Here is a 24514-nt window from a genome sequence, read left to right as displayed (position 1 = left end):
CGATTAGATTAGTCAGGCATGACCTTCCCTTGGTGAATCCATGCTGGCTGTTCCTGATCACTTTCCTCTCATGCAAGTGCTTCAGGATTGATTCTTTGAGGACCTGCTCCATGATTTTTCCAGGGACTGAGGTGAGGCTGACTGGCCTGTAGTTCACAGGATCCTCCTTCTTCCCTTTTTTAAAGATTGGCACTACATTAGCCTTTTTCCAGTCATCCGGGACTTCCCCCGTTCGCCACGAGTTTTCAAAGATAATGGCCAATAGCTCTGCAATCACAGCCACCAATTCCTTCAGCACTCTCGGATGCAAATCGTCCGGCCCCATGGACTTGTGCACGTCCAGCTTTTCTAAATAGTCCCTAACTACCTCTATCTAATATCTGTCTGTGTTGTAATATAGTTTATTGCTACTATAACAAATAATAATCTTATTTCTCTTAGCCTTTTGCTTAAATCTACGTGCCAACAGCTTGCAAGCATTTTCTCCAGATTCCAAGGTGTTTTGCTTCAAACAGAATAAAGCAAATTCAGCCTTTTGGGACAGTCATTTGTTGATTTCATATCATAGATTGATGAAGAATGCACAATAAGGTGGGTAGAAAGCTGGCTAGATTGTCGGGCTCAACGGGTAGTGATCAATGGCTCCATGTCTAGTTGGCAGCTGGTATCAAGTGGAGTGCCCCAAGGGTCGGTCCTGGGGCCGGTTTTGTTCAATATCTTCATAAATGATCTGGAGGATGGTGTGGATTGCACTCTCAGCAAATTTGCGGATGATACTAAACTGGGAGGAGTGGTAGATACGCTGGAGGGGAGGGATAGGATACAGAAGGACCTAGACAAATTGGAGGATTGGGCCAAAAGAAATCTGATGAGGCTCAATAAGGATAAGTGCAGGGTCCTGCACTTAGGATGGAAGAATCCAATGCACCGCTACAGACTAGGGACCGAATGGCTAGGCAGCAGTTCTGCGGAAAAGGACCTAGGGGTGACAGTGGATGAGAAGCTGGATATGAGTCAGCAGTGTGCCCTTGTTGCCAAGAAGGCCAATGGCATTTTGGGATGTATAAGTAGGGGCATAGCGAGCAGATCGAGGGACGTGATCGTTCCCCTCTATTCGACATTGGTGAGGCCTCATCTGGAGTACTGTGTCCAGTTTTGGGCCCCACACTACAAGAAGGATGTGGATAAACTGGAGAGGGTCCAGCGAAGGGCAACAAAAATGATTAGGGGTCTAGAACACATGATTTATGAGGAGAGGCTGAGGGAGCTGGGATTGTTTAGCCTGCAGAAGAGAAGAATGAGGGGGGATTTGATAGCTGCTTTCAACTACCTGAAAGGGGGTTCCAAAGAGGATGGCTCTAGACTGTTCTCAATGGTAGCAGTTGACAGAACGAGGAGTAATGGTCTCAAGTTGCAGTGGAGGAGGTTTAGATTGGATATTAGGAAAAACTTTTTCACTAAGAGGGTGGTGAAACACTGGAATGCGTTACCTAGGGAGGTGGTAGAATCTCCTTCCTTAGAGGTTTTTAAGGTCAGGCTTGACAAAGCCCTGGCTGGGATGATTTAACTGGGAATTGGTCCTGCTTTGAGCAGGGGGTTGGACTAGATGACCTTCAGGGGTCCCTTCCAACCCTGATATTCTATGATTCTATGATTCTATGAAGGTTCTGTGTTTCTCTGGGCAGGGGGCAGAAGCATACTCTACATGCAAGGTCTTAATTTCCTCTGCAAGTGTATCAATTCTATGCTCTTTCAATTTTTTTGAAAGGTGGCATACGAATTGACACAGCCTCTGATGAAGCTTCCAAAAGTGTGGCAGCTGATGAAGAGGTGAGGGCATTTGCTTTTTTTTAAAGTTCTAAATCCTGCTGGATAGAGTTAACAAATGGCGTATCACACAACAGTGAGGTATTTAATCTCCAGATTTTAGTTGGGGATGCATATCCTCGAGGCCTAAAAGACTATGTATGGAGTCAATAGTACCAATGCCACAATCAGTGACAGAATTGATCAAGTCTTATGACACTAAGAAATAGTCCAATCTTGCATATGTTGAATGAGCTGCAGAAAAAAACCCTATAGTCTCTGGCTGCAGGATCACCTAGTCTTCACACCTCTTGTAAACCAAAGTCATCCATGTATGTACCAAGTATTAGTACTAGTGTTTTATTTGGAGATGGAGACGATTTCTCAAGGATTAGTGCTAGAGTGTTGTTAAAGTCTTCAGGTGTAATAATAGGATGATGGCCCACGTCATTTATACTAAAAAAAAATCATGAGAAAATTCGGAATCCTCCTAGTCTGGCCCACAGGAATTGGCAAAGATGATTACAGAATTGTCAGTTTCAGGTATGACAAAAGAAAAGGAGTACTTGTGGCACCTTAGAGACTAACCAATTTATTTGAGCATGAGCTTTCGTGAGCTACAGCTCACTTCATCGGATGCATACCGTGGAAACTGCAGCAGACTTTATATATACACAGAGAATATGAAACAATACCTCCTCCCACCCCACTGTCCTGCTGGTAATAGCTCAAATAAATTGGTTAGTCTCTAAGGTGCCACAAGTACTCCTTTTCTTTTTTCGAATACAGACTAACACGGCTGTTACTCTGAAACCTGTCAGGTATGACAGTAAATCTGCCCTCCCTGTCATACCTTGTACTCAGAATATTAACAGTCACCTTTTTATGTATTGGTAGAGCAATGCCCCGCACTTTACAATTAAAGCAACGAGAAGCTGAGAGGCCTAGCCCATCTCTCTTCTGTTTATAAGCTTTGAGTTCCGTCAGATGTGTCTCCTGGAGCATGGTCATGTGAGCATTTTCTTTTGTGAACAGTGAGTATATTTTTTTCTTTTAATAGGATTATTAAAACCCTTGAGATTCCAGGAGGCGCATTTAATTATTGGAGCCAGCACGGGTCAAAAATATTGGCTAAAATATACAGTTGCTTTGTGAATAAATGACAAATTTCCTATTCTCCTGAGCAGCATACAGTTCTTGCATATCTGAGAAGCAAAAGTTATATAATCCAGGAATAGAGTGTCACTTTCCAGTACATATTCTACAAGAGTGGGAAGGAAATTCCCAGTATGGAAGGGTGTAGCCTGATTTAGGGTGTACTGATAATATTAATTTAATTTATCAATTTAATTTCTATTTTAATTCATTTTAATTAATAACTATTATTATTAATAATATTAATTAGTATGGGCTATAGGCTCACCAATCTGTTTGATCAGAAGATAAAAGTTCTTGTCCCAAATCAGGCTCCCCAGAATTTACAAAGGAACCTTGGGGGTATGGCAGGAAGCTCACACTGAGACAGATATAGCCTTAAAGACTTTTTATTAAAATCAATAATAGTAAGTAAATGGTAAAATACCCAGCGTTACAAAGTTACAATTGCATTACTGCTATTCAAAAGATACATATGACAATATAGAATTATATGCAACAAAGCTTTGGTTAATATACTCACACCCTTCCTTGATAACCTGGTGGTAAGAGACACAGGACCTTGCAGTTCAGGTTTCTCAATTCTTGAGTGAGGATGCAGTGCTTAGAAAAAGCTCATTCTAAGAGCTATCAAAACTAACTTAGATTTACTTGACTAACTTAAACTTAAAATCAAAACCTAATAAACAAACTAAAAATAAAAACTTAGGGAAACCAAGTTTAGCCTAGTTCCCTTGAAACTTAAAGTTTAAGAACAAGTATAGCCTACTAATAGTGGTAGTCATGCTAGATAGATAAAATAAAATAAAATAAAATAAAATAGAAAGAGTGAATGAAAGTAAGATAGAGTAAAGTTGGTGGGTCACCTCTTTTATAGGGCAAAGTGCCGAAATCTTTCCTCCTATGCCCAAATTTCATTCCTCACCCACAAAATGTTAGGGTACGTTTACCCCATAGGCTAATATGTATGTGCGTATTGATAACAGGTATGTACGCACATCAGTCTCTTGTGGTGTACTTGTTAAGCCTGTGGATACAACACTGAAAAAAAACCCGATGCCATTCTCCATTGTCTATTGGTCTGCATAAAAGGCCATAGACATAGGTGTGGGTACTTATCTATTTAGGTAACAAGATATAGGTCAGCTTTGCTTTCTGAGTAAAAGGTCTTAATATAGATATTCTAACTTTGCCTTAGCTTAACATACAGGATATGGCCTGTAGGTCTCTTGCATTACAGCCAAACTTACTTTAATATAAATTTATAAACCTATTACAATACATCAAATACTAAAACTATAAGAAAAGATATAGATATAGATATAGATATAGATATAGATATATGCAAGCAAGCAAGCAGGTTAGTCCTGTAGGCTACAAGGGTAACAGGAAAGAGACAGGAAAAGGAATTAATAAGTGAGAAAACAAAACAGAAGAGATAGTGAAGATAGAAATACACATTAGTACCATACAATCCAAATGAAGAATCTGTTTAAATGGTCCAAAAATAAACACATGACACCCAGAGGGGACAGCTGGATCAAGTAAAACTTGGAGATCCTCACAGCCACTAGGGCCCCAAACATTACAACTATAATAATCACCTATTATCAATAGAACCTTGATACATTAGTCCATAAAGAAGAACCATCTAATAAAGCAATGATTTTATATACATACACTTAATAATCAAATTACAGATTTTACTGTTGGTCCTTTCCAATGAGTTAAGGCTACAGGAAATAAATTGATAATATTCCTTTAAACCCTTTAACCCCAACAAGAGAGAGAAAAAAGAAAATCAGCTAACATATCAATATCAACTAGTGCCTATCAACTTATTTAGAGCCACCATATTAGATCTCAGAGGGCAAGAATCATTCCATAGATGTCTCCTCTTGTGAGGGAGAAGTTTGGAGATTGTTGAGGTATTTCTCTGCCTCCTGAGGGGAACTGAATGATACTTCTTACCATTCTTAATATGGAATACTCCCTGGTATTTAATAGAATACTTCTAGTAATCATCTTCCTAGCCAATTGTTTTTCTTGGGGAAAAGCTGCCCTTATTGCAACCACATCACAGATATAATCTTGAAAGAGCACTGTGTTAATTGCTGGTTCTCCCCATAACAGTTCTCTTCCCCCCCCCCCCCCCCCGGATTTCTGCAATATAAGCTCCTGAGTAAACTTCAGGAACTTCACAATCAGTCCTCTAGGCTGATCTCCTGCAGCTAGCTAGGGGGCAAAACAAAAATCTACTGGCAGATCAAACAACTTAGTTCTCAAGTTAGGGACAAATTCAAAGCTTTTACGTTTCTCTATACTGTCAGGGACACCCACAATCCTGATGTTACATTGTTATGAGGGGCTTTCTAGAGCAATTAGCTTGGTCTTAATAGTCTTGACATCATTACAGTTCTTCATAACCTGCCATTTGTTAGAATCATAGAATCATAGAATATCAGGGTTGGAAGGGACCCCAGAAGGTCATCTAGTCCAACCCCCTGCTCAAAGCAGGACCAATTCCCAGTTAAATCATCCCAGCCAGGGCTTTGTCAAGCCTGACCTTAAAAACCTCTAAGGAAGGAGATTCTACCACCTCCCTAGGTAACTCATTCCAGTGTTTCACCACCCTCTTAGTGAAAAAGTTTTTCCTAATATCCAATCTAAACCTCCCCCACTGCAACTTGAGACCATTACTCCTCGTTCTGTCATCTGCTACCATTGAGAACAGTCTAGAGCCATCATCTTTGGAACCCCCTTTCAGGTAGTTGAAAGCAGCTATCAAATCCCCCCTCATTCTTCTCTTCTGCAGGCTAAACAATCCCAGCTCCCTCAGCCTCTCCTCATAAGTCATGTGTTCCAGTCCCCTAATCATTTTTGTTGCCCTTCACTGGACTCTCTCCAATTTATCCACATCCTTCTTGAAGTGTGGGGCCCAAAACTGGACACAGTACTCCAGATGAGGCCTCACCAATGTCGAATAGAGGGGAACGATCACGTCCCTCGATCTGCTCGCTATGCCCCTACTTATACATCCCAAAATGCCATTGGCCTTCTTGGCAACAAGGGCACACTGCTGACTCATATCCAGCTTCTCGTCCACTGTCACCCCTAGGTCCTTTTCCGCAGAACTGCTGCCTAGCCATTCGGTCCCTAGTCTGTAGCGGTGCATTGGGTTCTTCCGTCCTAAGTGCAGGACCCTGCACTTATCCTTATTGAACCTCATCAGATTCCTTTTGGCCCAATCTTCCAATTGGTCTAGGTCCTTCTGTATCCCATCCCTCCCCTCCAGCGTATCTACCACTCCTCCCAGTTTAGTATCATCCGCAAGTATCATCATTGTTCTCTTTAAATTATCTTATACTTCCAAAATTCTGTGTTCGGCTTCACCCATGCATCTGGGCACATGGTGCTTTGAAGGGTAGAAATTGTAGATTTAATTGAACTATGGCTGTCAAGCGATTAAATAAATTAATCGCAAGTAATCGCACAATTAAAAAAATTAATCATGATTAATTGTGCAATTAATCGCACAGTTAATAATAGAACACCATGTATTTAAATATTTTTGGATGTTTTCTACATTTTCAAATATATTGATTTCAATTACAACACAGAATACAAAGTGTACAGTGCTCACTTTGTAGTTATTTTTATTACAAATATTTGCACTGTAAAAAACAAAAGAAATAGTATTTTTTGATTGACCTAATACAAGTATGGTAGTACAATCTCTTTATCATGAAAGTTGAACTTACAAATGTAGAATTATGTACAAAAAAAACCTGAATTCAAAAATAAAAGAATGTAAAACTTTAGAGCCTACAAGTTCACTCTGTCCTACTTCTTGTTCAGCCAATCGCTCAGACAAAACAGGTTTGGTTACAATTTGCAGGAGATAATGCTGCCCGTTTCTTCTTTACAATGTCACCTGAAAGTGAGAAAGTTAGCATCGCACTGTTGTAGCCGGCGTCGCAAGATATTTACATGCTAAAGATTCATATGTCCCTTCATGCTTCAATCAGCATTCCAAAGGACATGCGTCCATGCTGATGACAGGTTCTGCTCGATAATGTTCCAAAGCAGAGCGGACCGACGCATGTTCATTTTCATCATCTGAGTCAGATGCCACCAGCAGAAGGTTGATTTTCTTTTTTGGTGGTTCAGGTTCTGTAGTTTCCACATCAGAGTGTTGCTCTTTTAAGACTTCTGAAAGCATGCTCCACATCTCCTCCCTCTCAGATTTTGGACGGCACTTCAGATTCTTAAACCTTGGGTCAAGTGCCGTAGCTATTTTTAGAAATCTCACATTGGTACCTTCTTTGTGTTTTGTCAAATCTGCTGTGAAAGTATTCTTTCCTTTTCTTTTTGCGAATACAGACTAACACGGCTGTTACTCTGAAACTTAAAATGAATGTGTGCTGAGTCATCATCATGCTATAACATAAAATATATGGCAGAATGCAGGTAAAACAGAGCAGGGGACATACAACTCTCCCTCAAGGAGTTCAGTCACAAATTTAATTAATTCATTATTTTTTTAACGAGCATCATCTGAATGGAAGCATGTCCTCTGGAATGGTGGCCGAAGCATGAAGGGGCATACGAATGTTTAGCATATCTGGCACGTAAATACCTTGCAACGCCGGCTAGTGATTGTACTACAGTACTTGTATAAGGTGAATTGAAAAATACTATTTCTTTTGTTTATCATTTTTACTGTGCATCTATTTGTAATAAAAAATAATAATATAAAGTGAGCACTGTGCACTTTGTATTCTTTATTGTAATTGAAATCAATATTGAATATGTAGCAAAACATCCAAAATATATATAATAAATTTCAATTGGTATACTATCGTTTAACAGTGCAATTAATTGGGATCAAAATTTTTAATCGCAATTAATTTTTTTGAGTTAATCGTGTGAGTTATCTGTGATTAATCGACAGCCCTGTTTCCAATTGTTAAATACCTTTACTATTAAACTGTTACATCTTATTTCCAGTATGAATTTGTCTAGCTTCAACTTCCAGCCACTGAGTAGTAGCGTACCTTTCTCTGCTAGACTGAAGAGCCTGTTATTAAACATTTGTTCCCCATGTAGATAATCACGGACTGTAATCAAGTTACGCCACAACATTCTCTCTCGTAAGATAGGTATATTGGGCTCTTTGAGTCTATCACTATAAGGCTCTTCTCTGAACCTTCTCCAATTTATCAACATCCTTCTTGAATTGTGAGCACCTGAACTGGACACAGCATTCCATCAGTGGTTGCACGAGTGCCAAATATAAAGATAAAATAATCTCTCTACTCCTACTCAAAATTCCCCTGTTTATGCCTGCAATGATTGCATTAGCCCTTTTGGTCCCAGTGCCATTCTGGAAGTTCATGTTCAGCAGATTATCCACTCCCTCCCACAAATCTTTTTCAGAGTCACTGTTTTCCAGGATAGAGTCCCCCATCATGTAAGTATGGCCTACATTAGTTGTTCCTAGATGTGTACATTTATATTTAGCCATATTAAAATGCATATTGTTTGCTTGCGGTCAGCTTACCAGGCGACCCAGATCACTCTGTATCAGTAACCCATCCCCTCCATTATTTATCTTTCCCCCAATTTCTATGTCATCTTGCAAACTTTAGCAATGATGATTTTATGTTTTCTTCCTCGTCACTGATAAAAAATGTTAAATAGCATAGGGCCAGGAACCAATCCATTTAATGTATGCTATGTTAACTTTATATTGTTCTAGCTGTTTAATAAAAAATATCATGCAGTACCAGGTCAAATGCCTTACAGACATCTAAGTATTTTAAGTTAGCACTATTACCTTTATCAACCAAATTTATAATTTCATCAAAAAAAGATATCATGTTAGTTTGACATGATCTATTTTCCATAAACCCTTGTTGATTTTCATTAATTATATTACTCTCCTTTAATTCTTTATTAATCAAGTCCTGTAGCAGCCTGGGATTGATGTCATACTGACATGCCTATAATTACCCGGGTGATCCCATTTACCCTTTTTAAATATTGGCACAACATTAGCTTTCTTCTAGTCTTTTGGAAGTGATCCAAGACTTATTGAAAATCAACATTAATGGTTCGGTGAGTGCCTCATCAGCCCTTTTAAAACTCTGGGAAGCAAGTATCTGGACCAGTCTAACTTTAGTAGCTGCTGTTTAACATACTTCTTAACATACTAGTGGAGTGTTGTCATATGATATACCTACATCATCTGTTTTTCCCCCATATAGAGAACAGAAATATTTATTGAACACTTCTGCATTGTTAGTGATAATTCTAATATTTCCATCTAGTAATGGACAAATACCATTGTTAGGATTCTTTTTGTTCCTAATATACCTAAAAAAAACCCTCATTTTACTGTTCTGGACTTTATTCTGTTCGCACATTATAAATGTATCTAATCTATTAATTTTTAGTTCTGTGATCCATTCCTCTTTATCTACCAAGACAAGGTCTAATATAGAATTTTCTCATGTTGGATGCAATGCTTTTGGATTAGAACATTGTCATGTATCATATCTAGGACTTCCAAGGACGTTTTTGCAGTGGCTGCAAGAGATCTCCAGTATATGTCACTCAAATTGAAGTCCCCGATGATCATGCAGCTACACATCATAAATAGGTATGTAAGGAGCCAGTCATCCTGTTCCCTAGTGTGATTTTGTGGTCTATACCTTGTGCTTTATCTGTTAGGATATTGATCCAGAAGCATTCAAAATCATTTTCTTCTGAGTTATCAGTGACTTGGAAACAGATAATGCCATTTTTGACACAGAGTGACACTGCCTCTCCCAAGGGGAGGTGAGGGCCACAGGATTGGGAGAGTGACAATCCTGAGGGCCTGTTGCTGCCCTAGAGACCAATCATGAGCCACAAAGAAGTAAATGCAGCACATACTGATTTTGGTCATGACGTTTTGGATGTAAAGGGCAAGCATTTCAAAATGCTCTGAGAAAGAAGCACTATCTTCCCTTGAATGTTTCCTTGCCTCCCATAACTCCCCAAACCTCACTTCTATTTGAGTGGCTATAGGCCTGCTTGGGTTTGGGAGTTGTTTTCAACATCACACCTTTAAATTCTGATCTAAACAAGGCCACAGGGAGTCCAGTAATGGCAGAGTTAAGCAAAGTGTAATAATTTAAGAGGGATGATATTTAATGCTGGTAGGATGATGGAGGAGTAAAGACAACAAATTGGGATTTGTGATTTGTTTAATTTGAAAAGTTGGTTGCTACTGTGAATGCATTTAGGGAGAAGGAAGAAGAAATAAACCAGTTAAATATTTGCAGCTGGAATCTGCAGACACAGAATTGAAGGCCAGGTTGAAAATCTTGCTAATTACATCAATCCTTGTGCCTAATACTAGACCCCAATCCCACCTAGAAGCCAATTTCTCTCCTTTCCTGGGATTATAAAACATGACCCCTCACATTATTTTTAGAGACTTGAATTAACTCTCAATTAGATTCAAAATTATACTCTTTTTGTTATTATTATGTATTATTACCTTAAATAATCATCATCAACATCATGGCAAATCCCGATACGATGTGGCCTCCTTGCAAATTGGTTGTGCTAAAGGTGTCTCGCAGAGGAAATACAAAATTTGTCTTGTGCCCTTTTTTTTACATCAGTATGGTGTGTCAATAAGGCCTAGACAGGTTTTTTTTGTTTGTTGTTTTAAAAAATAAGATTTTTTTCCTACTTGATTTTTTTCATTGTGTTTTCTCTACCCTTAAACACGCTGTTGTTAGTGAAGAACTAGTGAAGAATCACAGGAAACACTACCCAAAAAGATGAGCATCTGAAAGAGGAAGGGATACTTAGACTCTTTCAAATTTTAATTTGTTTTTGTTAACATCTGTTTAACTCCAACGTTTAATGAGCATTGGGAAGGAAAGATGACATTGTTCTAGGTTCAAAACACTTGAGCCTTTAATTAACATGTAAGAACTCCTGATAATCATCTCTGACACCCTGAAGAAAAACAACAGAAAAACAACTGGTTGGAAAATCATTCCCAGAGAGTAGTTATGAGTGGTTCACAGTCATGCTGGAAGGGCATAACAAGTGGGGTCCTGCAGGGATCAGTTCTGGCTCCAGTTCTGTTCAATATCTTCATCAATGATTTCGATAATGGCATACAGAGTACACTTATAAAGTTTGCGGATGATACCAAGCTGGAAGGGGTTTCAAGTGCTTTGGAAGATAGGACTAAAATTCAGAATGATCTTATTAGAAGAAAGAGCAGGTTGACCCAGAGGCGGATTTGAGTACAGGCTTCTTTATTGCAATACTTGTTCCCCTTGACCCAATTGTCAAGTAAGCACTGGATTAGTTACAGAACACTCTTTTTATTGAAGTTAGTATGCAAACACCTACATCCGGTACAACACCCCAAAACCCATTATTAAGTAATAGAAACAACCAAACAATTAGTATATCCACCCCTCTCTATTGTTTACAACATTACACATGTTTTACAGGCATTTTTACCTTGAAAATACATTTCTATGCAATAATTTGTTACTACAAATTTCCTTAATCAGCAGTTCCCAGGAGAGGGAAGAAGGGGCCATGAGCAGCTCTCAGGGGAGGGAGGAAGGGGCCATGACTCAGGGCTCACTTGTGAGCTGGGAAAGAAGGGAGGGGGAGATAACACTTCTTTTACACAAACGGTGTTTTTTAGACAACTAGAACAGAAGTACTTGTGGCACCTTAGAGACTAACAAATTTATTAGAGCATAAGCTTTTGTGGGCTACAGCCCACTTCATCGGATGCATATAGTAAGAGACAGATATATATAAATACAGATAAGTTGGAAGTTACCATACAAACTGTGAGAGGCTAATTAGTTAAGATGATTAGTTAAGATTAATTAGTTAAGTTACATCAATTAGAAGTAACGGAGGAGGAAAAGGACCTTGGAGTATTGGTTGATCATAGGATGACTATGAGCCGCCAATATGATATGGCCGTGAAAAAAGCTAATGCGGTCTTGGAATGCATCAGGAGAGGTATTTCCAGTAGGGATAAGGAGGTTTTAGTACCGTTATACAAGGCACTGGTGAGACCTCACCTGGAATACTGTGTGCAGTTCTGGTCTCCCATGTTTAAGAAGGATGAATTCAAACTGGAACAGGTACAGAGAAGGGCTACTAGGATGATCCAAGGAATGGAAAACTTGTCTTATGAAAGGAGACTCAAGGAGCTTGGCTTGTTTAACCTAACTAAAAGAAGGTTGAGGGGAGATATGATTGCTCTCTATAAATATATCAAAGGGATAAATAGCGGAGAGGAAGAGGAATTATTTAAGCTCAGTACCAATGTGGACACAAGAACAAATGGATATAAACTGGCCACCAGGAAATTTAGACTAGAAATTAGACAAAGGTTTCTAACCATCAGAGGAGTGAAGTTTTGGAATAGCCTTCCAAGGGAAGCAGTAGGGGCAAAAGATCTATCTGGCTTTAAGATTAAACTTGATAAGTTTATGAAGGAGATGGTATGATGGGATAACATGGTTTTGGTAATTAAATATACATGGTAAATAGGCCCAATGGCCTGTGATGGGATGTTAGATGGGGTGGGATCTGAGTTACCCAGGAAAGAATTTTCTGTAGTATCTGGCTGATAAATCTTGCCCATATGCTCAGGGTTTAGCTGATCGCCATATTTGGAGTCGGGAAGGAATTTTCTTCCAGGGCAGATTGGAAGAGGCCCTGGAGGTTTTTCGTCTTCCACTGTAGCATGGGGCACGAGTCACTTGCTGGAGTATTCTCCGCTCCTTGAAGTCTTTAAACTACGATTTGAGGACTTCAATAGCACAGATATAGGTGTGAGGTTTTTTGCAGGAGTGGTGAGTGAAATTCTGGGGCCTGCGTTGTGCAGGAGGTCAGACTAGATGATCACAATGGTCCCTTCTGACCTAAATATCTATGGATCTATAAGCTGTTAGCAGCAGGAGAAAAAAACTTTTGTAGTGATAATCAAGATGGCCCATTTAAACAGTTGACAAGAAGGTGTGAGGATACTTAACTTAAGGAAATAGATTCAATATGTAAAAAGAAAAGGGGTACTTGTGGCACCTTAGAGACTAACAAATTTCTTTGAGCCTAAGCTTTCGTGAGCTACAGCTCACTTCATCGGTAATGACCCAGCCACTCCCAGTCTCTATTCAAACCCAAGTTAATGGTATCTAGTTTGCATATTAATTCAAGCTCAGCAGTTCCTCCTTGGAGTCTGTTTTTGAAGCTTTTCTGTTGCAAAATTGCCACCCTTAAATCTTTTACTGAGTGGCCAGAGAGGTTGAAGTGTTCTCCTACCGGTTTTTGAATGTTATGATTCCTGATGTCATATTTATGTCCATTTATTCTTTTGCATAGAGACCGTCCGGTTTGGCCAATGTACATGGCAGAGGGGCATTGCTGGCACATGATCATAGAATATCAGGGTTGGAAGGGACCTCAGGAGGTCACATTGGTAGATGTGCATGTGAACGAGCCCCTGATGGCGCGGCTAATGTGATTAGGTCCTATGATGGTGTCACTTGAATAAATATGTGGACAGAGTTGGCATCAGGCTTTGTTGCAAGGATAGGTTCCTGGGTTAGTGTTCTTGTTGTGTGGTGTGTGGTTGCTGGTGAGTATCTGCTTCAGGTTGGGGGGGGCTGTCTGTAAGTGAGGGCTGGTCTGTCTCCCAAGATCTGTGAGAGTGAGGGATAATTTTTCAAGATAGGTTGTAAATCTTTGATGATGCGCTGGAGAGGTTTTAGTTTGGGGCTGAAGGTGACGGCTAGTGGCGTTCTGTTATTTTCTTTGTTGGGCCTGTCCTTTAGTAGGTGACTTCTGGGTACTCTTCTGGATCTGTCAATCTAAGTTTTCATTTCAGCAGGTGGGTATTGTAGTTGTAAGAATGCTTGATAGAGATCTTCTAGGTGTTTGTGTCTGTCTGAGGGGTTGGAGCAAATGCGGTTGTATCTTAGAGCTTGGCTGTAGACAATGGATCGTGTGGTATGTCCTGGATGGAAGCTAGAGGCATGTAGGTAAGTATAGCGGTCAGTAGGTTCTGGTATAGGGTGGTGTTTATGTGACCATCTATTATTATCACAGTAGTGTCCAGGAAATGGACCACTTGTGTGGACTGGTCTAGGCTGAGGTTCTTGTTAAGAGTAACAAGAAGGGTTTCTTCAGGTATGTTGGCAACAAGAAGAAAGTCAAGGAAAGTGTGGGCCCCTTACTGAATGAGGGAGGCAACCTAGTGACAGAGGATATGGAAAAAGCTAATGTACTCAATGCCTTTTTTGTCTCTGTCTTCACGAACAAGGTCAGCTCCCAGACTACTGCACTGGGCAGCACAGCATGGGGAGGAGGTGACCAGCCCTCTGTGGAGAAAGAAGTGGTTCAGGACTATTTAGAAAAGCTGGATGAGCACAAGTCCATGGGGCCGGATGCGCTGCATCCGAGAGTGCTAAAGGAGTTGGCAGATGTGATTGCAGAGCCATTGGCCATTATCTTTGAAAACTCATTGCGATCGGGGGAAGTCCTGGACGACTGGAAAAAGGCTAATGTTGGATCATATTAAAGAAGTTCTGTCTTAAAATCACAAATGAGTTTGATTCTCCATAGTTTAAATTCCAGGGTATTACTAATTAAGAGGTCTCTTGGTTTTTGGCACTGTTTCTCTCCCTCTATGTGTGAAACTTGCAAGCTGCTAATTGTGTTAATACATTCTAAGACAGAGTCTGTTCTCAAAGCATTTCTTTGTAATAACAACTACTCACACAGAGAGAGACTCAAAGTAATACTCTGTAACAACAGAAACAGCACCCAGAGACTCCCCGCCCTTTTGTTGTATTCATCTCGCTTTGTTAACAATTGTGATTAAAATAGAGATAGAGGATGTATGTGGATGGATGCTTGCTGTGGATAATAACTGAATGATCAGGTAGGTGCCAGCCTAAGAATCCAGTGTCCATCGGCTGAAGAAGGCGTCAAGTGGAAATAACCAGAGGACTCCCTGAGGGCAGACTGGAATCCACCCAACAGCCTCAAGAATGGGAGAACCAAAGAACAAGATAACATCTGGCAGCACGGAGCCGTCAGGAATGTGCCATCTGCTGATTGATTCAGCAACAACATGATGTAGCAATTGCCATAGACTGGCATAGGAAGAAATTCCTATAAAAATGGACTCTAGAAAGTGAGAACTTTGGGGTCTGATTCTGCAAACCAACTTCCAGGAGCATCAGATGAGCATCTGACAAGGCCCTGTTCCCTCCTCATGTCCAGGCCACCTGGCCAGTGGCTTGGCATGAGCAACTCTAAGGCTGGTAACTATGATAACAACCTTGCAGAACCTGTGTGTGTGTGTGTGTGTGTGTGTATGAACGAATGTGTGTGAATAAATATGAGATTGAATGGAATGTTATAGCTATAACTAACTGCTTACTCTGATTCTTTCTGTATTCACAATAAATGTGGTATTTTCCTTTTTCCCTTTAATAAGATCCTGCTGGTTTTTATTTTATTGGTATAACACTAATTTAGTGCTCATCTTTAAAAAAGGGAAGAAGGAGGATCCTGGGAACTACAGGCCAGTCAGCCTCACCTCAGTCCCTGGAAAAATGATGGAGCAGGTCCTCAAGGAATCAATTCTGAAGCACTAGAGGAGAGGAAAGTGATCAGGAACAGTCAGCATGGATTCACCAAGGGCAAGTCATGCCTGACTAATCTAATTGCCTTTTATGATGAGATAACTGGTTCTGTGGATGAAGGGAAAGCAGGTGGACGTGGTGTTCCTTGACTTTAGCAAAGCTTTTGACACTGTCTCCCACAGTATTCTTGTCAGCAAGTTAAAGAAGTATGGGCTGGATGAATGCACTATAAGGTGGGTAGAAAATTGGCTAGATTGTCAGGCTCAATGGGTAGTGATCAATGGCTCCATGTCTACTTGGCAGCCAGTATCAAGCGGAGTGCCCCAAGGGTCAGTCCTGGGGCCGGTTTTGTTCAATATCTTTATTAATGATCTTAAAGGATACCATCTGGAGGATGGTGTGGATTGCACCCTCAGCAAGTTTGCAGACGACACTAAACTGGGAGGAGTGGTAGATACGCTGGAGGGGAGGGATAGGATACAGAGGGACCTAGACAAATTGGAGGATTGGGCCAAAAGAAATCTGATGAGGTTCAACAAGGACAAGTGCAGAGTCCTGCACTTAGGACTGAAGAATCCAATGCACTGCTACAGACTAGGGACCGAATGGCTCGGCAGCAGCTCTGCAGAAAAGGACCTACGGGTTACAGTGGATGAGAAGCTGGATATGAGTCAACAGTGTGCCCTTGAAGCCAAGAAAGCCAATGGCATTTTGGGATGTATAAGTAGGGGCATTGCCAGCAGATCGAGGGACGTGATCGTTCCCCTCTATTCGACATTGGTGAAGCCTCATCTGGAGTACTGTGTCCAGTTTTGGGTCCCACACAACAAGATGGATGTGGAAAAATTGGGAAGAGTCCAGCGGAGGGCAACAAAAATGATTAGGGGACTGGAACACATGACTTATGAGGAGAGGCTGAGGGAACTGGGATTGTTTAGTCTACAGGAGAGAAGAATGAGGGGAGATTTGATAGCTGCTTTCAACTACCTGAAAGAGGGTTCCAAAGAGGATGGATCTAGACTATTCTCAGTGGTAGCGGATGACAGGACAAGGAGTAATGGTCTCAAGTTGCAGTGGGAGAGATTTAGGTTGGATATTAGGAAAACCTTTTTCACTAGGAGGGTGGTGAAACACTGGAATGCATTACCTAGGGAGGTGGTGGAATCTCCTTCCTTAGAAATTTTTAAGGTCAGGCTTGACAAAGCCCTGGCTGGGATGATTTAATTGGGGATTGGTCCTGCTTTGAGCAGGGGGTTGGACTAGATGACCTCCTGAGGTCCCTTCTAACCCTGATAGTCTATGGTTCTATGATTCTATGATGGTGGGATGGAAATTGTTGAAATCCTGCTGGAATTCCTCAAGGGCTTCTTTTCCAATGGTCCAGATGATGCAGATGTCATCAATGTAGCACAAATAGACTAGGGGTGTTAGGGGATAAGAGCTAAGGAAGCGTTGTTCTAAGTCAGCCATAAAAATGTTGGCATACTGTGGGGCCACGCGGGTACCCATAGCAGTGCCGCTGATTTGAAGGTATACATTGTCCCCAAATGTGAAATAGTTATGGGTGAGGACAAAGTCACAAAGGTCAGCCACCAGGTTTGCTGTGACATTATCGGGGATACTGTTCCTGACAGCTTGTAGTCCATCTTTGTGTGGAATGTTGGTGTAGAGGGCTTCTACATCCATAGAGGCCAGGACTGTGTTTTCTGGAAGATCACCAATGGATTGTCCACATATCTATTCAGGGGACACCATCATAGGGCCTAATCACATCCGCCACACTATCAGAGGCTCGTTCACCTGCACATCTACCAATGTGATCTATGCCATCATGTGCCAGCAATGCCCCCTGCCATGTACGTTGGCCAAACCAGACAGTCTCTACATAAAAGAATAAATGGACACAAATCAGACGTCAAGAATTATAACATTCAAAAACCAGTCGGAGAACACTTCAATCTCTCTGGTCACTCGATTACAGACCTAAAAGTCACAATTCTTCAACAAAAAAATTTCAAAAACAGACTCCAACAAGAGACTGCTGAATTGGAATTAATTTGCAAACAGGACACCATTACATTAGGCTTGAATAAAGACTGGGAGTGGATGTGTCATTACACAAAGTAAAACTATTTCCCCATGTTTATTGACCCCCACCACCACTGTTCCTCACATGTTCTTGTCAACTGCTGGAAATAGCCCACCTTGATTATCACTACAAAAGGTGGGTTTTTTTTCCTCTTCTGCTGGTTATAGCTCAACTTACCTGATCACTCTTGTTACAGTGTGTATGGTAACACCCATTATTTCATGTTCTGTGTTTATATAAAATCTCCCCCCTGTATTTTCCACTGCATGCATCCGATGAAGTGAGCTGTAGCTCACAAAAGCTTATGCTCAAATACATTTGTTAGTCTCTAAGGTGCCACAAGTACTCCTTTTCTTTTTGCAGATACAGACTAACACGGCTGCTACTCTGAAACAGATTGAGTAGTAAATTATTAGCAACTAATAGTCAAAACAGTAGCTACACTGAATTATTTGCAAACAATCCCTTGGTCACAAAATCGTGACTAGGTTACATTCAAAATATTAGACATAGTCTTAATGTGAATGAACAGATTCAGCAAGATGGAACTCTATATATAGATTATTTGCAAAGAGTAGGAGAGGCTAAATGTGCTGAGTAAATTATCCACTGTGAGCAGTTTAGTCAGGTTTACTTCTACAATTGCAATTATTAGATGAAGCATTAATTTGTTTTTAGTCAGTTGCATGGCTCTTAGTGTGTGTCCATGGTAATGAAAGTCAGTAATAGAATCCAGCCCTGATTTGCATCCTTCAGAACATAGCTGAGCCTTGCTGGATCAACAAATGGAAAGAAAAAAAAACCCCAAACAAACAACAAACAACAACAACAACCTATCCCTCAGTATTTTTTTCTCTCTGTAAAAAGGACAAAGGCCGTGTTCTAGCAGAGAAGTACCCAGGATCTAATTTCTTCTCAGACTAGTCAAAGCAGAATGGCACTACAGTCAAAGAGACATTTTTCTAGCCAGGCACCATCACATCTTCTGGAACAACATCTTCCCCAGGAGTTTCTCAGAGTTACTAGTTGTACATTTGTGGTGAAGGATCCATGTGTCCTGAGTTTTCTTTCCCTTTTGTCCAACAGTGTGACACAAACTTCAACTCTCTACCAGGCCTATCAAGTCCACCATACTTTCCAGGAGGGATGTAGGATTTATAATGTGTGTATGTTGGGTAAAGGAAATGCAGATTGCTATTTTTCAGGGCTTTAGTGTGGGTTTAGCAAAATCTGAGCTTTTTCTTAAATCGTCAGTGCTTGAAGCCTTGTGAATCTACCAGAAGTTCAGCTTTCATTTAAAATAAAAAGTTTCTAGCTCTCAGAGTTGCAAAAAATAAGCTTGAAACTGAGAAACCTAAATATTCTAAAGCCAGAAGGCAAAGAAAAGAACACTAAAATGGATTATTATTAAAATGTCATTGGTTTTTGAGCATTTTGGATTGGAAATACTGGTAATAGTATTAATAATTTTGATAGGCTGATGGGTGAGGAGAGTCCATGGGTTATGATTTTTAATTGTCTACTTTGTAATGTTGGCTAATATTTTGACTTGTACATACACCGAGGCATAAAGGAATGACAAAAAATTAAATTAAATGTTTATAGGCAGAAAATTAGAGGTTGAAAAAAGTTAATGAGTGTTCATGCATTAAACCAACTTCAAGCATTGAAAAGTCATGAGTCAAATCCCCAATAGCATGAGATTGGGTTAAAAGTTTTCAGATTTAAAAAGAATACTTTTTTTTAGTTTTGGGCTCATGTTTTCAAGTTTTTATTTGCAATCATGAGGGCTAGAAATTTACTCCAGACAAACAAACACCCCCAAAAATCAAACCTGAGATTCTCATGTAATCACGTGACTCCAGGAGCTGGGGCTTCAAGATAATCATTAAATATTCTGAGCCTCATTATAAAATTATGAGAGGAGACCACACTGTCTTACATACTCCCACAAACACGCATGTGCCCACAGGCACTAAAATTCGGAAATTAGAGGGGGAAAAACCCACAAAACCAACCAAAACAACAGCAAGACCAAAGAGAAGCATGTGGCAGTGCTAGGCAGAGGAAAGTTACTCACTTACAATGACTGGTGAACAATGTTGAAGAGCTCATAGGCATCTGCTGCACCTTCGGAATATTTATAAAAGCAAAGGTGAGGTATTCGGTGAGGACTGGAATGCTTCACTTTTGGGATTACTACAACTACTGGCTTCTACCTTTCAGCAGTGGAAGACCTCTGCTGCCAGACCTTAGACTCTAAATACTGAGCACAGCAGATGTGCATCACAGGCCAAAGATATTCTGTTCTTCCATTTTGTGCTTATTTATTGGGAGTTTATTGCGGTGGGGGGGGGCGTGATAATGTAATATAAATCATTTAATTAATTTTACTTTTGGCATGTTGAAGGAAGGGGCACACTTTGTTTGAGTGCATGCAAGGTCATGAATTTTCCATTGGAATGATTTTCTGATGGAAAATGAATTTCTGAAAAAGAAAATTTTTCTCAGGAAAATTTTCATTTTTGCTGAAAACTGTTATTTTCCCATTGTGAAAGTAGACAAATGAAACGTTTCATTTCAACTTATTTAGACTCAATCAGAATATTTTATTTTTTGAAATGACTTGAAACATTGCATTTTCAATCAGTTCAACCAAACTTGAAATTGTATTTCCATATCTTTGCATTGCCTGATGGGAATTGTAGTTCAGGCCCCAATTCTCTCCTATGAGCAGGGCTCCTTGGAGAACTATATCTTCCCATAATTCCCTCTGTGCTCTGTGTGACATTGGCAAACCAGGTGCCAGCTTATGTCTAGGTCCCCATGTCACACTTGGATATTGACAGTTACATAGGGTTAGTGCTGTGCCATTTTATTGATGCTTCAGGGTTGTTAATGCGGAGAGTGCTGCTGTTCTTGGAACGCTAATGTCTGCTGCACTAGCAGACAGATCTTGATGTTATTCATAAGAAATACCACAGTTCAGTGGTGAAGGCACTTGACCAGGTTTTTTGTTGACAAAGCACAGTCCTGGAAGCTACAGGTACACTAACACATGCATGCCTGCGACAAGGTACCACTTCAATCAGCCATCCCCAAACTAGTACAAAGTTGCCCCTCCTATGATTTTTCATTTTATACGTTGATACAACCAAGTTACATATTATACTCCAGATGCTGTTAGTTGCCACCTGCTAGTTCAAACAAAACATCCTCATTATCCACTATCCTGTCATTCCATCCTTATCTTTACAAGGTGTCAGTGTGTTCTTGTACCATCTCTTAGGAATGTGTTTATGTAGTGACCTGAGATATGTGTGTGTTTTTGTACCATCCTCTCTGGTTAGCAATGTGCTTACTTGGTTAGCTGACACCAAGCATGTTACTGTTCTGCCAAGGCCAGGCCTCCTCTGGTTCACAGCATTTGGTTCATACTGCTAGTTATGCCTAGGGTCCAGCAGTGCCAACACATACCTTGTCTGGTTCACCTGTTAGTATTATTAAAATGGTTCTTAGAGTTATAAAAATGTGCTTAGTGTTTAGACTTTATTGAATGCTTGTAAATTGCTGCATGCATTAATCTCATTTATAACATTTGTATCCCATTGTGACATTCCCTCTGGTGTTATGGTGATTTTGTGTGTGTGTTATTCTTTTTTTTAGTTTTGGGCTCATGTTTTCAAGTTTTTATTTGCAACCATGAGGTCTAGAAATTTGCTCCAGACAAACAAAAAACCCCAAAAATCTGGAGGATCTATGATGAGTGCTGCATTGGTGGGGGGGAGGGGTGTGGCCGTGTTGTGAGCTGGGTGTGACATTCCCTTCTGGTGTTATCTGGACCAGTGATCTTCTAGGTCACTCCAATCCTTAACTCTGGGAGCCAGCCTTACCCTGCCCTGCTCTGCTGTGAGAACCCCCACTCCTGGGCTGTTCACGCACAGCCTCTAGCATGTAAGTTGCTCCTTGGATTGTGCAACTGAAAGACACTAGCCAATAGCTCTGGTTCCAGACACAACCCTACGAACCTCCGTCTTGCAGTGTCCAGTTATGCCCGCTGGATGCTGCAAGCTTATATGAGTTTGTCAATTTAACAAAGAAATTGATATGAACCAGGCTTGTTATCCCCAGGGGAGTCTCTGACATGCTTCAAACCAAAGGCACTGCTTCAGGTAGAATAAACAAACAGATTTATTAACTACAAAGATAGATTTTAAGTGATTATAAGTCAAAACATAACAAGCCAAATTTGGTCAAATGAAATAAAAGCAAAACTCATTCTAAGCTGATCTGAACACTTTCAGTGCCCTTACAAACTTAGATGCTTCTCACCACAGGCTGGCTGGTTGCCCTTCAGCCAGGCTCTCCCCTTGATCAACTCTTCAGTCACTTGGTGGTGATGTCTGTAGATGGATGTGGAAGAGATTGGAAGAGCCTGGCAAATGTCTCCCCCTTTTATCATGTTCTTTCTTCCTTCTTGGCTTTGCCCCCCCAGAGTCAGTGGGGTATTAACGCCTAGGCTGACAAGGCCAAGGCCTAGGGTGGCAAAATTGCAGGGGCGGCAAATTTATAATAGCAGCCAGAGGCTGCTTCCCCTGGCGTCAGTTCGCGCCCTCTGCTCCCGGCCTGGCCCCGCCCCAACTCGTGCCCTTCCTTGCCCCTATTGGTCCCCTTCCCCAAATCCCCGCCCTGGTCTGGCCTCCACTCCTGAGCGCACTGCATTCCCCCCACTTCCCGCCTCCTTTGCGAACCTGTTTCGTGCACAAGCACTGGCAGAGAGCAGGGAGAAGCAGAGCCTGGCAGTGCACTCAGGAGAAGCGGTGGAGGTCGAGTCAGAGCAGAGGTGAGCTGGTGCGGGGGGGCAGGGAGCTGCTGGGGGGGCGGCAATTATTTCAGGGCCTAGGGGCGGCAAAATCATTAATCCGCCACTGCTCAGAGTCAGGTAAGCATTACCTCATCCCATTCCCGAACTGATCAAACGAAATGGGGTGACTCACTGGAGAGTCCAATATATCCTTTGTTGATGCCTAGGCCAGTGTCCTTTGTTCCTGTGAGGCTGGGCTGGGTTTGTCCCATACAAGCCCTGACGAGGTGTGAACTGCCCCTCTGCTCTTGGGGAGTTTTCAACCAGGCTTACTTTAAGCCACGAGGACTCATTTTCAGCCTCATAACTATATACATGAAATTACAACCTATAACATTACTATAAGAACGATTACTACAACAATAATGCTAAGTACATCATGAGCCTTCTGAATACATCTGACATGACACACTTTCTTTTAGATACCACACAGTCATATTATAAGCATTAACATGGGGGTGTAGTGTGTTCCTACAAGGTACAGAACATCACACCCATATTGTAAGGTAATATTTGAGCATTTGCATTGTAAGGCTCTAACTATATAAATCACCAGAGGGAAAAAAGACAGTAATTAGTGTGGAATGCTAGCCTACAGTAAAAGGGGTTATGTTCTACCCCACAGATAAGGCCCATCAACACCAGCTTGTGGAACATCAAAGAGGACAAAAGACTTTGCTGATTGCTTTCTCTCCCCTGCCTCATGAAGAGAAGTGAATTCCTCCCATCAGCTGAGCTGGCAGCCCAGAGAAGGGGCGGAATGGGAATAAAAATCCTTGACAAGGAGAAACTGTATGTTTCTGCTTCTTGGCCTCTGAGAGGCAAGGATTTAATAATTTTATTAAGATAATGTTGAAATAAAAAGAAAACGGTACAGAGTTTAGGCATAGAAGTTTCTGGTTATCAGGGAATAAGGTACAGATTATCAAGGGGTGCGAAATTCAGTTTAGGAGCTGGTGGCGTAAGGAATACATGATCTGCAATCTCCCCGATTGGGGGTAAAAGTTTAACCGGTCAAAATACAGACATTGAGATATGGGGGTATGTTGTTCATATAATGGCTTTGTTCAGGTGTGGAGTATAAGCGGATACGATGATAGAGATGGATCTACCCTCATTTGGTGGGATTTAATGTTCAGTGAGTTTATGGTTCCAGTTCATATGGTCCAGTGGAAAAAGCCTCTCAGTCCCTTTCCCATAGTGGATGCACGATGTCGTACCAGCTCACACTGTCTGGTACTGTCGGTGGCCGGTGATGTGTTCGATGTAGATGTCCCTGGACCATCGGATGGTGTCCGAGACCATGAGGCGCCGCATGAGCCGTGCGTAGCGTCGACCGATCCCACAGGTCCGCAGCACACACTCGTTGCAGGGGTCCCAAGCGCCCAAGGCTCCAACGATCAGGGCATCCATCTGCACCTCGTAGCCCTTCGCTCTCAGGGTTTCGGCCAGAGGGGCGTATTTTTCCAGCTTACGAGCCCAGGCTTCTCGGAAGGCCGGGGTCCTGTTCTCGAAGGAGACCGTGATGTCGAGGAGAATGATCTTTTTCTGGGCCTCGTCGGTGACTACCACGTCGGGTCACAACTGGCTGTCAGTACCGGGGATGGCGCCATTCACGGCGATCGCCCCCAGGCGCGGTGCGATGGCTTTCACTAGGCGGTTCTGGATGGCATTGTGGCGCAGCTGCCAGGCTCTGGAGTGGGGCTTGCAGCTGCACAGGACGTGGGGCAGGGTCTCGTTGGAGTAGCCACACTTCCTGCAACGCTTGTCTCGGTTCCCGTGGTGGACGGCTCCGTTGAGCAGGATGCAGTTGAGCCGGGCACGGTGGATGAACCGCCAGTCGGCGAAACGGGTGAAGCCGCCCCCAGCGAGGAAGTGGTTGCTGGTGTCCCACTTGCTGGT

General features: G+C 41.6%; 1 long non-coding RNA gene across 1 annotated transcript; it reads left to right on the top strand.

The window, feature by feature from the left end:
* Positions 1-2719: 2719 nt before the first annotated feature.
* On the top strand, positions 2720-23372 carry LOC140905693 (uncharacterized). Its single transcript, XR_012156937.2, has 3 exons — positions 2720-2840; positions 9527-9625; positions 23238-23372. It is a non-coding gene; the product is annotated as an uncharacterized LOC140905693 (long non-coding RNA).
* Positions 23373-24514: the final 1142 nt, after the last annotated feature.

Source organism: Lepidochelys kempii, chromosome 1 (genome assembly GCF_965140285.1).
Source record: "Lepidochelys kempii isolate rLepKem1 chromosome 1, rLepKem1.hap1, whole genome shotgun sequence".
NCBI lineage: Eukaryota > Metazoa > Chordata > Testudines > Cheloniidae > Lepidochelys > Lepidochelys kempii.
This window is presented reverse-complemented; position numbering and strand designations above follow the sequence as displayed.